Below are 15,568 nucleotides of genomic sequence, written 5' to 3'. Positions count from 1 at the left end.
CTAGGTATGTAACAATATTGTCTCTTAATATTGACCTGTTTTGAAGTAATGGAAAGTTTTGTTTGTTTACATCTGTGATCTAGACTGGAACTCTGGGGGTGTGTAATAGGCTAGGGTTGGGCAGCTAAATACAAGGATGGTGCCTCACGTTTACCAGTGGCTCCACAGGAGAGAGAGGCCTGTTCCCATAAAGGGCCTACAGCCTGGAAAGCCCTGTGTAGGGTTGTTGTGAATTGAAATCGACCTGATGGCAGTGGGCTTTTAGTAAATCTAAGCTTAAAAATCAACAGGTTAGTACTCAGGTAAATATGCTGGAGGAGTGAATATTTGGTGATATCTGTAGAGAATATAAAAATTCTCTTAAGTACTGCTGTCAATATGATCTATCGCTTTTGTGGTTCTGGTGGTATAGTGGTTATGATTTGGGCTGGTATCCAAAAGGTCAGCAGTTCAAAATCACTATCTAGCTCCAAGGGAACAAGGTGGGACTTTTCTTTTGTAAAGAGTTACAGTCTTGGAAAGTCAGAGTCAGTTATACCCTGCCCTGTAGGATTACTTTGAGTGAGCACTGACCTGATGGCAGAACATTTGGGATTGTCTTAATTTTTTTGGTTCCCTTTTGCTATTATAATGAACTGGATTTTCGGCAAGGTCTTTGCAATTTGAGATTGTGCTTGGAAAAGATTACTTGATAGACTTTAGGAAAAAAATACTGTGCTTTAACTCTGTCAGTAAGATAACGTATAGATTTCTCAAGCAAATTAGATATGCAGATTAATTGCATACACTAATACACACACATATACAAGTAATTCCGGGCCTATACCAGTGTCTCAATCCTCCTCTGGCATGGTTTTTTCTTTTATTCTTTGCTTAAATATGTGGTTCTTGCGATCTCTCAGGTATAGATGTGGGTGTAGGTAGCGCAAGTATGGAGTTTGTGTTGCACAGATTTTCTTATTATTTATTAGCTCCAGTACCCCAGTTAGTGAGAAGCAGCAGACCATGGTTGTGGTAAGAGCTGAGTCTGAATCCAGTATTCCTTGAATCAGTTCTTTACTCTGCTGCACATTAATTTCCTCATTGCCTCCGTTTTTCAGTTCCCAAGTAATTGATTATAATAATATCTACCTTTTCTGGTTGTTGCTCTGTTTAAATAGTATCTGTACATTTGTTAGGCTACCGGCTGAATTGCCATACTACTAACCCCCAATGAACCTACTGCATCTGACTCACAGTGCTCCTAGAGGACACACTAGTACTGCTTTATGTTTTTTTAAAACTACAAATCTTTATAGGATAAACAGCTTTAATTTTCTGCTATTCAGTTCCTAGTAGGTTTCCCTTAGAGAGAAAAATAAGCAGTCTTCTTCCTTAGCTTTTTAGCCTTGGGAATCCTATGTGGATAGCTTTGCTTTGTCCTAGATAGTCAATGTGAATTGGAATCGACTTGATGGCAGTGGCTTTGTTTTGGGTTTGGCAGTAGAACAATTTAGGTCAGGCCCTAACAAGCACACAGGTACTAATAAGAAGCATCTAAGTAGAACGGCTCACAAGAGAGAATTCATTCCCTTTTCTGTAACAGTTCAGGCTAAAGAGGCTAAGTTTGTACTATGAGGTTACTCACCCATGTCGGTACACAGAGTGGCTTAGCTCTTCTCCTCACGGGGCTCCTTCTATCGCTGAGTCTAAGCGCTTGCCCCAGTTTTCTTTATCCTCATTGTTAAGAGTATTTAGCTAGTGTTTTTCTTACCTCTCAAGAAAATGGAGAGAGTTCAGAAGGGCACACAACTTCATTTTTAAGAACACTAATAGAAAATTAATTAGATCACTTTCATATTGCCGTTAGCCATACTGGGACCACACTCATTCACTGCCATCAAACCGATGCTGACTCATACCTAGCTGTAAAATAGTTTCTTTTTTTGAACCTCCCTCCTACCTAAGATTATTCAACAGATTTTTGTTGCGAGATATTGTCTATAGTGTTATTAAGTAGCCAATTTTTCATAATACTATGGGGCAACATAGGCTTCCTCTGAATTCATAAGAAGGGAGGAGAATCAAGCTTAATGTCATCTTAAAACCAATTCCTACAAGGTGGAAGTTAGCTATCCTTCGTCTTGCACCCATCTTTACCAATTTTCACACAAGAGTCCTTCCCAAGGCAATTTTCTCTGCTTTGCTGGTCTTGATAATTAATTGGAATGGCCACCCACATCTCCCAGACCATACTCATGCTTAGGGAAGTTAACAGGTTTCAATTTAGGGCTAGAAAAGTTCTGGGTGTTATCAAAGGGCTCAAGAAGAAAGATAAATTTTGGAATGGTTTATGCCAACAATTTCACGTACCCATGTAATACAATGGCTGTCTGAATTATTGTAATATGTGGAAGAGCCCTAAATATAATGATTTATTTAAACAAAGAAGAGGAAGGAAAGAGATGTCCAGGGTACAATTCTTCCAGTCAAGAGCTCCTCTTCTCAGCCCACAGCTGTGCCTCCTTCTGGTCCTCAGATTTGTTCCTCTAGTCAACCTGGCCTAACACAGTGGTTCAATGCTTATTCAACAGGGTCACCAGGTTCCCTGTATACCTCCATATATATGGAAGAGCTTGATATCAAAGAGCAATTGTATCTTGAGAAAACATCCCAGCCAAATCCAGATCAAGTCCAGAAGTCTGATACTAGTCCATAACTTCCTCTTCAGATTCACACAGCACTTGCAATGATGCCAAATACAAGAGGATGACAGGTCTGTGAGTTAAAAGTCTGGTGGTTCCAGTGGTGGTTGAAGCATCAGCGCTAGTGTGATGTTCCTCCGGCTCTTTGGGTGTCTGTGTCTCCTCAACAGCAAGGTGAAGCCTAGAGAGGGTGCGGTGGTCTGCCTCCAGATAGAGAGAAAGTTCACAGAATCCTCTTGAGAAGGCCACACCCACAAAGAGTCATCATCAGGCTGTGTGACCTGATTGTCAGGCTAGACTCCTCCTCTTCACTGATTTTTGCTTTTATTTATGTATTTAAAATCATTTTATTGGGAGCTTCTACAGCTCCATCAATCCATACATGTATCCATTGTGTCAAGCACCTTTGTGCATATGTTGCCATCATCATTCTCAAAGCATTTTCTTTCTACTTGAGCCCTTGGTATCAGCTCATTTCCTCTTTGCTCCCACCCCTCCTCATGAACCTTGATGAATTATAAATTATTATTTTTTTATGCCTTACACCGACCACGGTTTCCCTTCACCCACTTTTCTGTTGTCCATCCCCCTGGGAGGGGATTATACGTAGATCATTGTTATCGGTTCCCCATTTCTCCTCCCACCTTGCACTTACCCTCCTGGTATTGCTACTCCCCTTATTGGTCCTGAGGGGTTTATCTGTCCTGGATTCCCTGTGTTTCCAGCTCTTATCTGAGCCAGCATACATGCTCTGGTCTAGCTGATTTGTAAGGTAGAATTGGGGTTATGATAGTTGGGGGAAGAAAACATTAAAGAACTAGAGGAAGGTTGTATGTTTTGTCAGTGCTATCCTGCACGCTGACTGGCTCGTTTCCATCTGCGACCCTTCCATAAGGGATGTCCAATTGTCTGCGGATGGACTTTGGGTCTCCGATCTGCACTCACCTTCCTTTACAATGATATGATTTGTTTATGCTGAGTCTTTGATGCTTGATACCTGATCTCTTCGACACCTCATGATCACACAGGCTGGTGTGTTCTTCCATGTGGACTTTGCTGTTTCTCAGCTAGATGGCCTCTTGTTTACCTTCAAGCCTTTAAGACCCCAGATGCTATATCTTTTGATAACCGGGCACCATCCACTCTCTTCACCATATTTGCTTATACACCCATTTTGTCTTCCGTGATTGTGTCGGGAAGGTGAGCATCACAGAATGTCAGGTTATTGGAACAAAATCTTCTTGCATTGAAGGAGTACTTGAGTAGAGGCCCAGTGTCTGCAGCCTTAATAGATATAAATACATGTACATAGATATATTTCCCTATCACTTTATATAAGTATATTTACATATGTACTTTTCTGTATTTAGACCTCTATAAGTGTCCTTTGCCTCCGAGTTCTTTCCTTTTTTTACTTTTACTTTCCTCTTGTCCCACTATCATGTTTGGCTTTCATTTGGATATCAGTAATTTCTCTCGGCTCTATTGCCCTTGATCAAGCCCCACCAGGCATTCTATGCACTCCTTGTCATCATTTCCTGATCACTTGTTGTTCCCTTGTCTATGGGTTTCTTGGCATTCCCCTTCATTTTCCCCGCCTCCCCTTCACCCCTTGACTCCTAATTCCCTCCAGTTGATATGAAATTATGTAACTAGCACACCACCAATTTCTAGATACAATCAGTTCTAACCCATCAACTGCTCCTCAGGAAAAATATGAGGCTGTCTTCTCCCATAACAATTTATGGAAACCTTCTATAGGTTTGCTGTTAGTGTTTGTATTTATCATGCCATATAATGTATTTAGATTGTTACTTGACTCATATTCATGTTTAGTTACTGTTAGCTGTTATTGTTTGAAGCAGTGACTACTTTTGTCTTGGTCTAGATTACTTTAGTACTATTCCTGAGACGTTTATAACTTGCGTATGTTGTATTTTAGTCTTGAGACCTCCTTTGCAAATTTTTTACTTCAATTGCTTTTTCCATTTGGACTTTGCTTCTAAGTGGGGCTTAGATTTTCCTTGCATCAAATTCTAAACTATATAATGATGTCCAAATTGAAAAATGGTTTCTAATACAATGGCTTCATGATATTTTTCTTTCAATGATCTCTGACTTTGTATGTACATAATTAACATGGTAAACTGTTCTATACAGAGTAGTCAATACGACTCCCTGAATTCAGAAACAACTAATAGGAATTTGTTTTTCAGGCTGCCTACTTTATATCAAGAAGGGCCAGTTTCCATAATGCTATTTTGGAGAAGCCTATATAAGGAAACTTAAAAATTATCTTCTTCTGCCATTGCCTTGCCCTCTATATGGATTAAACTTGTATTAAGATTCTTGTATTGCCTAGATTGAGTAGTGAAAATGAGTCAAAAACAGTTTTTTGCCTACTTATATGTAAATTGACTCTGATTTAAAAGAAAATATGTAAAGTTTAACTGATTTTTTATATTCAGTTAACCATTTATCTGTGACTGTCATTTTCTAATATTTATTAAACAAAGTGTCAAGAGCACCTTTTTTGCTCAGTGCCACGCACCATTTATTTATTTATTAAAATCGTTTTATTACGGGCCCATACAACTCTTACCACAATCCATACATACATCAATTGTGGAAAGCACATCTGTACACTCATTGCCCTCATCATTCTCAAAACATTTGCTCTCCACTTGGTATCAGGTCCTCATTTTTCCCCTCATGAGTCCTTAAAAGTTTATAAATTATTATTTTGTCATATCTAGCCCTGTCTACCGTCTCCCTTCACCTACATTTCTGTTGTCCATCCCCCAGGGAGGAGGTCACATGTAGATCCTTGTAATTGGTTCCCTCTTTCCAACCCACACTCCCTCTAGCCTCTCACTAGCACCCCTCACACCGCTGGTCCTGAAGGGATCATCCGCCCTGGAGTCCCTGTGTTTCCAGTTCTTATCTGTACCAGTGTACATCCTCTGGTCTAGCCAGACTTGCAAGGTAGAATTGGGATCATGATAGTGAGGGGAGGCTGGGGAAGAAGCATGTAGGAACTAGAGGAAAGTTGTATTTTCAGCAGTTCTACATTGCACTTTGACTGGCTCGTGTCCTCCCCTAGATCCCTCTGCAAAGGGATCTCCAGTGGCCGACAAATGGGCTTGGGTCTCCACTCTGTATTCCCCCATTATTCAATATTTTTTTTTGTTCTGATGATGCCTTATACCTGATCCCTTCGGCACCTCTTGATTGCACAGGCTGTTATGCTTCTTCCATGTGGGCTTTGTTGATTCTGAGCTAGATGGCCACTTGTTTACCTTCAAACTTTTAAGACCCCAGATGCTACACCTTTTGATAGCCAGGCACCATCAGCTTTCTTCGCCACATTTGCTTATGCACCCATTTATCCTCAGCAATCCTATCATGGAGATGTATACCCAATTATGGCCTTTTTATTCTTTGATGTCTGATAACTGATCCCTTCAGCACCTCATGATCACACAGGCTGGTGTGTTCTTCCATGTGGACTTTCTTGCTTCTGAGTTAGATGGTCGCTTGTTTACCCTCAAGCTTTTAAGACCCCAGACGTTATATCTTTTGATAGCCGGGCACCATCAGCTTTCTTCACCACATTTGCTTACTCACCCACTTTGTCTTCAGCGGTTGTGTCAAGAAAGGTGAGCATCATAGAATGCCAATTTAATAGAAGAAAGTATTCCTGCATTGAGGGAGTACTTGAGTGGAGGACCAATGTCCTTCTTGTACCTTAATACTAAACCTATAAATATAGGCACATAGATCTATTTCCTGATCCTCATATATAAATATTTATATAGATAAAATTATCTAGACCTATATAAATACCCTTTGCCTCCCAGCTCTTTCTTCTATTTCCCTTGACTTTCCTCCTGTCCCATTATCAAATCAGTCCCGACCAGGGTTTTAGCAATTCCTCTTAGTTACATTACCCTTGATCAATCCCTACCAGGTCTCCTACACCCACCTCACTACTAATTTGGATCACTTGTTGTTCCCTTGTCCCTTGGTTTGTTAAACCACTAACTTTGCCCCCCACTTCCCCCTCACCCATGTCTCCCCGGAACTGTCTGTGCTGTTGTTTTCTTCTCCAGATTGTTCATCCAACCTGTCTTATTTAGACAGACCTGCAGAGATAATAACATGCACAAAATCAAGACAGAGCAAAATCAAGCAACACTATACAACAAAACAACAACAAACCACTGACAAAGAATAAAAGAAAACACAACAAGAAAGAAAAGCTTGTAGTTAGTTCAAGGATCATTTGTTGCCCTTTAGGAGTTTTTCCAGTCCAGTCTGTTGGGGTACCATGCCTTGGCCCCAAAGTCCACCTTCAGCATTCCCTGGGGACCATGCCACTCCATTCCCTTGCTGTTCCTCTGCACTGCCCTAGTGCTTTGCCCAGATATGGCGGGATCAGGTTGGGCGCAATTCCCACACTGTGTCTCTGGTGCTGTCTCCTACAGCGCCATGAGTCAGTGAGGGGCGTCATGTCTCATAGTGGGTCTGGCCATGTGGTCCTCTCTGGACTGGCTGCTCTAATTGGGGTCATTGTCCTCAAGGCCTGGTGGGCCAGGATATGTTCCACTCTCTCCTACTCCTCCTTTATCTGTTCCTGTGTGATGTAATCAGATATGTCTTTTTCCTGGAGCTGCAGATTCAATGCCGTCCTTTGAAATAAATTCTTCTGCGGGGAGGGCCAGGCGTCCACGTAGTATTTCTGGTTCCCTATTCCATGCCGGGATGTTGCATTCACACGCTGGGGCACTGGATTGAAGTCTGGTCCCTCTTTCCCTGTGGAGATATAAACAATACCCTCCCCTTGGGTGGGTTAGCAACCCTTAACCCGCTACCCTTTCTTCCTTTTTTTTCATCATTGTTTTCCTTCCCCCCCCTCCTCCCCAGGTGTCTACCATGTGCATCCCTGCATTTGATCTGGTCCCTGCCAACTACACGGTCCTCACCCCAAGAATGTTTGTATACAGTAGCTTTTTAACCTATGCCCCTTTTGCATTTTTTAAACGCTTACCTCAGCAGACTCATGTTGTACTTGTCCTTTTGTGCCTGACTTACTTCACTTAGGATGATTTCCTCCAGTTCTTTCCATGCAGCGATGTGCTTCATACGTTCATCACTGTTTTTTAGCAATGCGTAGTACTCCATTGTATGTATATACCAGTTTTTTAATACAATCCTTAGTTGATGGAAATTTGGGTTGCTTCCAGTTCCTTGCAATTGTAAACTGTGCTGCAATGAACATCGGAGCACAGATGTCTGGCCTTGGTTTGTTTCTTGCCTCTTCCAGGTATATGCCCAGTAGGGGGATCGCTGGGTCCTATGGTAACTCAATTTCCATCTGTTTTAGATACCGCCAGATTGATTTCCATAGTGATCGTACATACTTACAAGTCCACCAGCAGTGGATGAGAGTTCCTGTCTCCCCACGGCTCCTCCAATACTTGTAGCTTTCTGATTTTTTGAATTGGGCTACCTTTGAGGGTGTTAGGTGGTACCTCATTGTTGTTTTAATTTGCATTTCTCTTATGACTAACGATCGGGAAAATTTTCTCATATGTTTGTTGGTCATTAAGATTTCTGCCCCTGTGAAACTTCTGTTCAAGTCCTTTGTCCACCTCCCAAGTGGGCAACTAGTTTTTTTCTATTTGAAAGCTAGCAGAGTGTTGTAGATTTTAGTAATAAGGCCTTTGTCTGATGTATCATTGCTAAAGATGTTTTCCCAGTCCGTGGACTTTCTTATTACTCTCGGTGAATTCTTTCGATGTACCCAGGTGTTTTATCTTCAGTATATCCCATTTGTCAATTTGTGCCTCTTCTGTGTTTGTGTCCTTCCCTATTTCTGATAGCCTATGTATTACCTGTGCCAAAGTTCTCAAGTTGGCCTCAATTCTCTCATTGATGGGCCTAATAGTTTGTGGTTAACTTCAAGGCTTATAATCCACCTTGAGTTTATTCTTGTACATGGAGTGAGATAGGGTCTTGCTTCATTTTTCTGTAGGTAAATGTCCATATTTTCCAGCACCACTTGTTAAAGAGGGCATCTCCTTCCATTTGATATTTTTGTGGCCCTTATCAAAGATCAGTTGTCTGTATGATGATGATTTTATTTCTGGGTTTTCAGTTCTTTTCCATTGGTCAGAGTATCAGTCATTGTACCAATACCATGCAGTTTTACAACTGTGGCTGTATAGTATGTGCTAAAATCAGGTAAAGCAAGCCCTCTCACTGTACCCTTCTTCCTGAGGAGTTCTCTGCTAATTCTGGGCTTCTTCCCTCTCCATATGAAGTTGGTAATCTGTTTTTTCCATTTCTTTGAAGAAAGATGAGGGTAATTATATCAGGATTGCATTAAACTTATATATAGTTCCTTTGGCATAACTGACATCTTGACTATATTGAGTCTTCCAATCCACGAGCATGGGATATTCTTCCATCTGTTGAGGTTCGCTCTTGGTTTCATGTTATAGTGTTCTGTAGTTTTTCCTGTATAGATCTTTTGTTATTTTAGTCTGGTGTATCCCTAAATATTTCAGCTTGTGTTTGGCTTTTTTGAAGGGTAACACCTTTTTGATCTCCTCTTCTGTGGTCTTGTCTGAAGTGTATAACAGTCCCATGGACTTCTGTTTGTTGAGCTTGTATCCTGCCACTCTGCCAAACTCCTCTATTGCTTCCAGCACTCCCCTTGTGGAACTTTTGGAATTTTCCATATATAAAATCATAAGATCTGCAGATAACGATTGTTTCACCTCTTCCTTCCCCAGACGAATGCCTTTGATGTCTCTTCTTTGCCTTATGCTGTTAGCTAAAACCTCCAGCACGATATCAAATAAGAGTGGGGATAAGGGGCATCCTTGTCTGGTCCCCTTTTTCAGTGGGATTGTGGTAGTCTTTTCTGCATTGACTACCACGTTGGCTGTTGGTTTTTCATATATAGCTTGCATTGTCTTGAGGAACTTTCCTTCCATTCCTGTCTTCTCAAGTGTCTTAAACAGGAAATGGTGTTGGATGTTGTGGAATGCTTTTTTCTGCATCTGTTGATATTATCATGTGGTTCTTATAGTTTTTCCAGTCAATGTGACGATTAATACTAATGTATTTTCTATGTTGAACCATTCTTGCATCCCTGGTGTGAATCCCACTTGGTCATGGTGAATTATTTGTTTTGTATTCTGTTTGGCTAGAAGGATTTTTGCATTGATGTTCATTGGGGATATTGGTCTGTACTTCTCGATTTTGGGGGATGTTAATAGGTCTATATTAAAGTCAAATATTTTTGACACGTAGTGTGGCTTCTTGTGTGCATAGACTATTCCTTCCTTTTACAGAAGGTTAGAGATGCATAGCCTTCCCTTTCACATCCAGGTGTTGTATGAGTTGGAGTTGACTCAATGGCATTGAGTTTATGAGTTTTTATTTGATCCTACAGAGACTGCAACACAACTTGTTTCAGCCAGAATTCTTTTAATTTTTTTTAAAAAGTGGACCCTGTCTCTTTTATTCAAGGCACAAGGAGCAATAGTGTGGCTTTGTGGGGAGAGGCAGGTCCATACCGCAGCTTTCCAGAGGTTAAAGCGTGTGGAAGGACGGCCTGTGTGCAGAGTCTCTGCGCTGTGCTTAATTGTAGAAACTTCTTCATTTAATGTGCTATCCGTGGCACAAAGGGAATTTTGAGGTAACAACTCTTAGGTTACTAGAATCCCTCTCCACAGGGCCAACAGGAATGATTTCCTCTCTCCTGGAGGTTCTCTTTGTCTTTCACAGCCTCCATGGCACTTTGAATTTCCATGTTTGTATCAACGCCCACAGTTTAGCTTTTTCCTTTTTGAATTGTATAGCACCGCACCCTGCACTGTCATTGAAATAAATAAAGACACTTGAGGATTACTGCAATGCCAAATGTTGGAGATTTGTAACAGGATAAATTTTCAGGAGCCTCAACAGGACCTTGTTGCCTCTTTTTTAAATTAAGGAAAGGGTAAGGGAGAACACTTTTGTTTTTTAATCTAGTATTCTGAAATTGTAGGTGATGGTTGCTATCCTGTTCTCCGAACAGAAATAAGGTCAAATTCATCACTCTCATTCTTCAGACATCGATCATTTACTCTTGCGTACACCTTCATTTTCTCAAAGGTTAAGCTGATCGGGTCTGGTGCTGTTTAATTTTTTTCAGCCAGCCTGCTGATACGAGAATATGAACCCGGACTAAGGTAGAGTCTTTTTGAGAAAGTATAAGTCTTAACACTTGGTTCAAATTAAAACACGCTGTTATCAGTGCAAGTCTGACTCAAAGAAATCCAATAAGATAGAGCAGAACAGCCCCTCTGAGTTTCTGAGACTGCCAGTCTTCACAGGAATAGAAAGCCTCACCTTCCCCAATGGAGCAACTCATAGTTTCAACACTGCTGATCGTCTGGATAGTAATGTGACTCGTAACCTGTGAGGCCACCAAAGCTTCTTAGCTCCTTTTTTATACGGTGCTTTCTAAGTCGCCTCTTGATGATAGGATTCAATCACATTATTTCTGTTAGGATTTCAACAAAAATTTTTATTATGTCTATATTCTATTTCAAAGATAGTCCTGAACATTCCCTCTAACACGATGACATGTGTATTTTTGTTGTATTACTGAATCATTGAACAGAGGCATATATGCGGGGGCAAACTTTGAAAATTGACTTTTCGCAGTGCTTTTCAAACCTTTTCATGTGTGTATGGATACATATGCATATCCCTGGGAAAAGGCACCGTGCTTGGTAAGGTGGAGGCTCATTGAGAAAGAAGCCCACCAAGGAGATGGCTTGGCACAGTGGCTACCACAAGGTGTTCAAACCTAACCGTGGTCATCAGGATGGTGTTCGACTCAGCAGTGCTTCATTCTGTTGTGCATAGGATCATTGGGACTTGATGGAACCAAGCTAATGGCAATAACAGCAACAGGACATATCTTTCCCCAAACCACTTTGTGTGTGTGTCAATGTTGTTGATCCATGTGGGCGCATATTTTATGCAGGAATTTAAAGATTTTTGTATATTGATCTTCTACTCTGCTGGATAGATAAAAGTTTCAGTTATTTATTTTCAACAATTGTCTTGTCCAGTCTTTGGGGTTTTTCACATCAAGAACCATGTCATTTACAAATAGGGTTTTGCTCCTTGTTAGCCAATATTGTTGTTTTGGTTAGGTGGCATCAGGTTCGTTCCAACTCACTGCTGCACTGTACCAACAGAACAGAACATCTTCAGCCCCATCCTCCCAATTGCTCCTATGTTTGAACCCCTTGTTACAGCTGCTCTGTAAATCCATCTGGTAGAAGGCCTTCCTCTTTTTTTCACACTTCTCCACTTTACCAAGCCTGGCGTCCTTCTCTAGGGGACGTTTTCTCTTGACAAGGTGTTCAAAGTACTTGAGAGGAAAGATCCATCTTTGCCTCTAAAGAGCATTCTGGCTACACTGTTTTCAAGACAGATTTGTTGGCTCTTTTGGCAGTCCATGGTACTTTCAGTATTACTCATCAACAACACAGTACAAATGCATCATATTTATTTTGGTATTTCTTATTCAGTGCCTAATGTCCACATGCATATGAAGCAATTGAGAGTGTCATGGCTTGGGTCAGATGTACCTTAGTCCTCAAATTGACATACTTATTTTTCAAACTTTAAAGAAAAAGGTCTTGTACAGAATTTTTACTTAATGCAATGTCATTTGCCTTCTTGACTGCTGCTTCCATGGACATTGACCTTGGATGTAAGCAAGATGAACTCCTTGGCATTTTAATCTTTTCTTTGTTTTTCATGATATGATCTTCTGGACCAGTCATTAGTTTTGTAACCCATTCTCTAGGCTTCAATCCTTGATCTTTATCAGCAAGTGCTTTAAGTCCTCATTTTTAGCAAGTAAGTTGTGTTTTCTGATTTTCTAAGACTGTTAAGCCTTTGTTCAATCCTGATGCCCTATTCTTCATATAACCCACCTTCTCTGATTACTTGCTTAGCATATAGATTGAATAATACGGTGTGAGTTCACACCCCTGACCCACCCCTTTTCTGATATCCAACCATGCAGTACTCCCTTGTTCTGTTTGCACCACTGCCTTTTGATCCATAAACAAGGTCTCTATGAGTACCGTTACGTGTCCTGGAATTCTTGTTCTTCTCATTCTAGCCATCGTTTGTTGTGATCTACATTGTCTGTTGTCCCGGGAGGGGACCATGCTGTAAAATTGGTAAGAAGCAGGCCTATCTAAGGACCAATCCTAAAGAGGTTCTAGAGGACCTCACTACAGTCAAGAAAACTGGAGTGAGGTATATTATTTAGACCAAGGAGCTGATGCCCATGCAGTAAAAACCTCTTATACCTAAAAGAAAGTAAAAATATGAAAGAGCCACAACAAGCCAAAAGACAGGTGATAATTTTCCTGGCCTCTGGAGTTGAGGCAGCTGCAGTGATCTTGCTGGTACACAGAATTGGACTTGAATGCCTTCGGGCAGGAGGCTTTCTGGTTGAACTAAGGAGCTCTAGTCCGCCATGCAATGTAGATGTCTTCTTATTCCTGTGCACAGATTTCTTTGGAGACACCTAAGCAGGTGTCTTCCAGTGACAGGGTGGAGCCAGATGTCTCTTGCCTGGAGACTTGCTGGCTGAGCTAAAAGAGCATTAACACTTGGATGTGCAGGGCAAGACAGGCCTGCTTATGTCCTGTTCAGAAATTGCACCCCTACTCCTCGAGCAGCACTGGCCCTTGGCAGTGTGGTAGCAAGAGACCCCCTCATGCCTGTGTAGCATGGTAAGAGCCAGTAGAGGCTAGCAGAGGCCAAAGAGGCCTCCATGATAGAGCAGAACCCTCCGGCAATTTGATAGCTAAAGGCAATATGTACACATCATCTGACTTGACGGACATGGGTAATTTGAGGAAGGGTATACATTGCTTCTTTGGAAAATTGTTATCATTGACTGTTTGCCTTTCATAAATAATAATAATAGATTTCACGTTGTTAACTTTGTGTTAGTGTCTTATGTCAGGCCTGATCAAAGAGGAACATCAAAAACAAAAACCCAACTCACTGCGATCAAGTTGATTGTGGCTTATAGTGACTCTAGATGATAGAGTAGAACTGCCCCTGTGAGATTCCCAGACTGTAGTGGAAAGCTTCTCCTGTGGAGCTACTGATGATTTTGAACTGTTGACCTTGCTGTTAGCAAGCCAACATGTAACCCACGCTATGCCCCCAGGACTCCAGATCAGTGCAGCACCCAATAACTGGTGCCAGTAAAGAGTAAGTAATCTCACTCAGAAATCTTTTGGTTGCTAGGACATTTAGAGAGACTTATCTCTCTGCATGTGCTCTACAGAAAGACACACATAAGTGTAGCTAGGATTATTTGGAACCAGAACAAATAGGAAAATGAAAAAAATTCTTTCCATTAAGCCAAAAATAATTCTGTTTCATTGCAAGTCCCAAAATAAATGGTGGTAGCATTTTCCTCTCTACAAAATATACTGTCTCTATGTTATTCTAAGAGATTTGTCTGCTACTATGTTTTTTTTAATTTCTTGAAACTCTAAACAGTATGTTTTAAATCGTCAGTAGTAAATCAGAGATTTACCCAGCAGCCCCTCATCAGGAGAGATTTACAGCTTCAGAAGTCCTAGAGAGGGTCACTGTGGGTCAGAATTCACTTGTTGGCATTGGATTGGTGGTTATTCATAATATGAGGAGATTACATTTTGGGTTCATGCTTTTAGGTTATATTTTGTGATTAACATGGATTAGTTATTTGGGAATCTTGAGAAGACAAACAAACACATCTGCCTTGAGAAAAGTATAGCCAGAATTCTCCTTCAGGATAATGGGTCTCTACTTGTTTACTTTAGACATTAGGAAGGACCAATTTCTGGAACAGGACCTCAGCTTGGCAATGTAAAAAGTCCCTCAAAAAGAGGAAGGCCCTTGAGAAGATGGATTGATACAGTGGCTGCCACAATGGACTGCGACACACCCACCACTGTAAAGATGGCCCGGGCCGGACAGTGATTGCTTCTCCTACACGGAGGCCGGCCAGCACGGGGGACTGGACCTGACTGGTGGAACCTGACAACAGCAGCAGCCACGCAGCTCTGCAAATCACTTTATTTGGAGTACACCTCAGAGCCTTACTGCTTGGTACTTCCCTCTGCAGTCTCCAAGTAGAAACTACTGAGTTGCAGGGGTGGTAGACCATCTAACATTTGTCAGGGAAAGTTAATTATGTGAAATGAAAGCTCATTCCAGAGATTTAAAAAATATTTTTGTCCCAGTTAAAAAAAATACACGCATATTTATTTAGCATCTTAAAGCATGTTGTTTCCAACCAAGTAAATCTATTTTCAAAACAGAGATTATTTAAAAGATTTGGCTTATTTTCTTTTACTTGGTGAATGTGCCAAAGGTCTGTTTTCTATAAGACTTGTGTCTGTTTCAACTTAGTATTTTGATTATGAGTAGTTTATTATCCAGATAGACCTTTAAAAATAGACTAGCTGCTAAAGAATTTATATATATATATATACATATATATATGGTTGAATGCATATATATATATGGTCAAATGCATATTTTAGATAGATTTAGGATTTTTAAATAGCATGAAAGATATTACTAACACTTAACAATAACATAATGCTTCACGAAATAGGAGAGGAAAAAGATGACAATATTCTAAGAATTTCCACAAGGAAATGAATGGGTAGGACATCTTCCAATTCGGGCTTGCCTTTCATCAGAACAGTGTCAGTGTCTTTGTATTTGGTCTTACTGGGGGTCCAGCATTTATACTGCTCAGTGAAGTTTGTCCAGTCTTGCAA

The 15,568-nt window shown here is 40.8% G+C and overlaps 1 protein-coding gene across 3 annotated transcripts in view; it reads left to right on the top strand.

The window, feature by feature from the left end:
• The window catches only part of CCDC91 (coiled-coil domain containing 91), a 348,314-nt gene that overhangs the window by 174,883 nt on the left and 157,863 nt on the right, over nt 1-15,568 (top strand). The window lies entirely within an intron of this gene.

The sequence above is a fragment of the Tenrec ecaudatus genome, chromosome 6 (genome assembly GCF_050624435.1).
Source record: "Tenrec ecaudatus isolate mTenEca1 chromosome 6, mTenEca1.hap1, whole genome shotgun sequence".
NCBI classification, from domain to species: Eukaryota; Metazoa; Chordata; class Mammalia; order Afrosoricida; family Tenrecidae; genus Tenrec; species Tenrec ecaudatus.
This window is presented reverse-complemented; position numbering and strand designations above follow the sequence as displayed.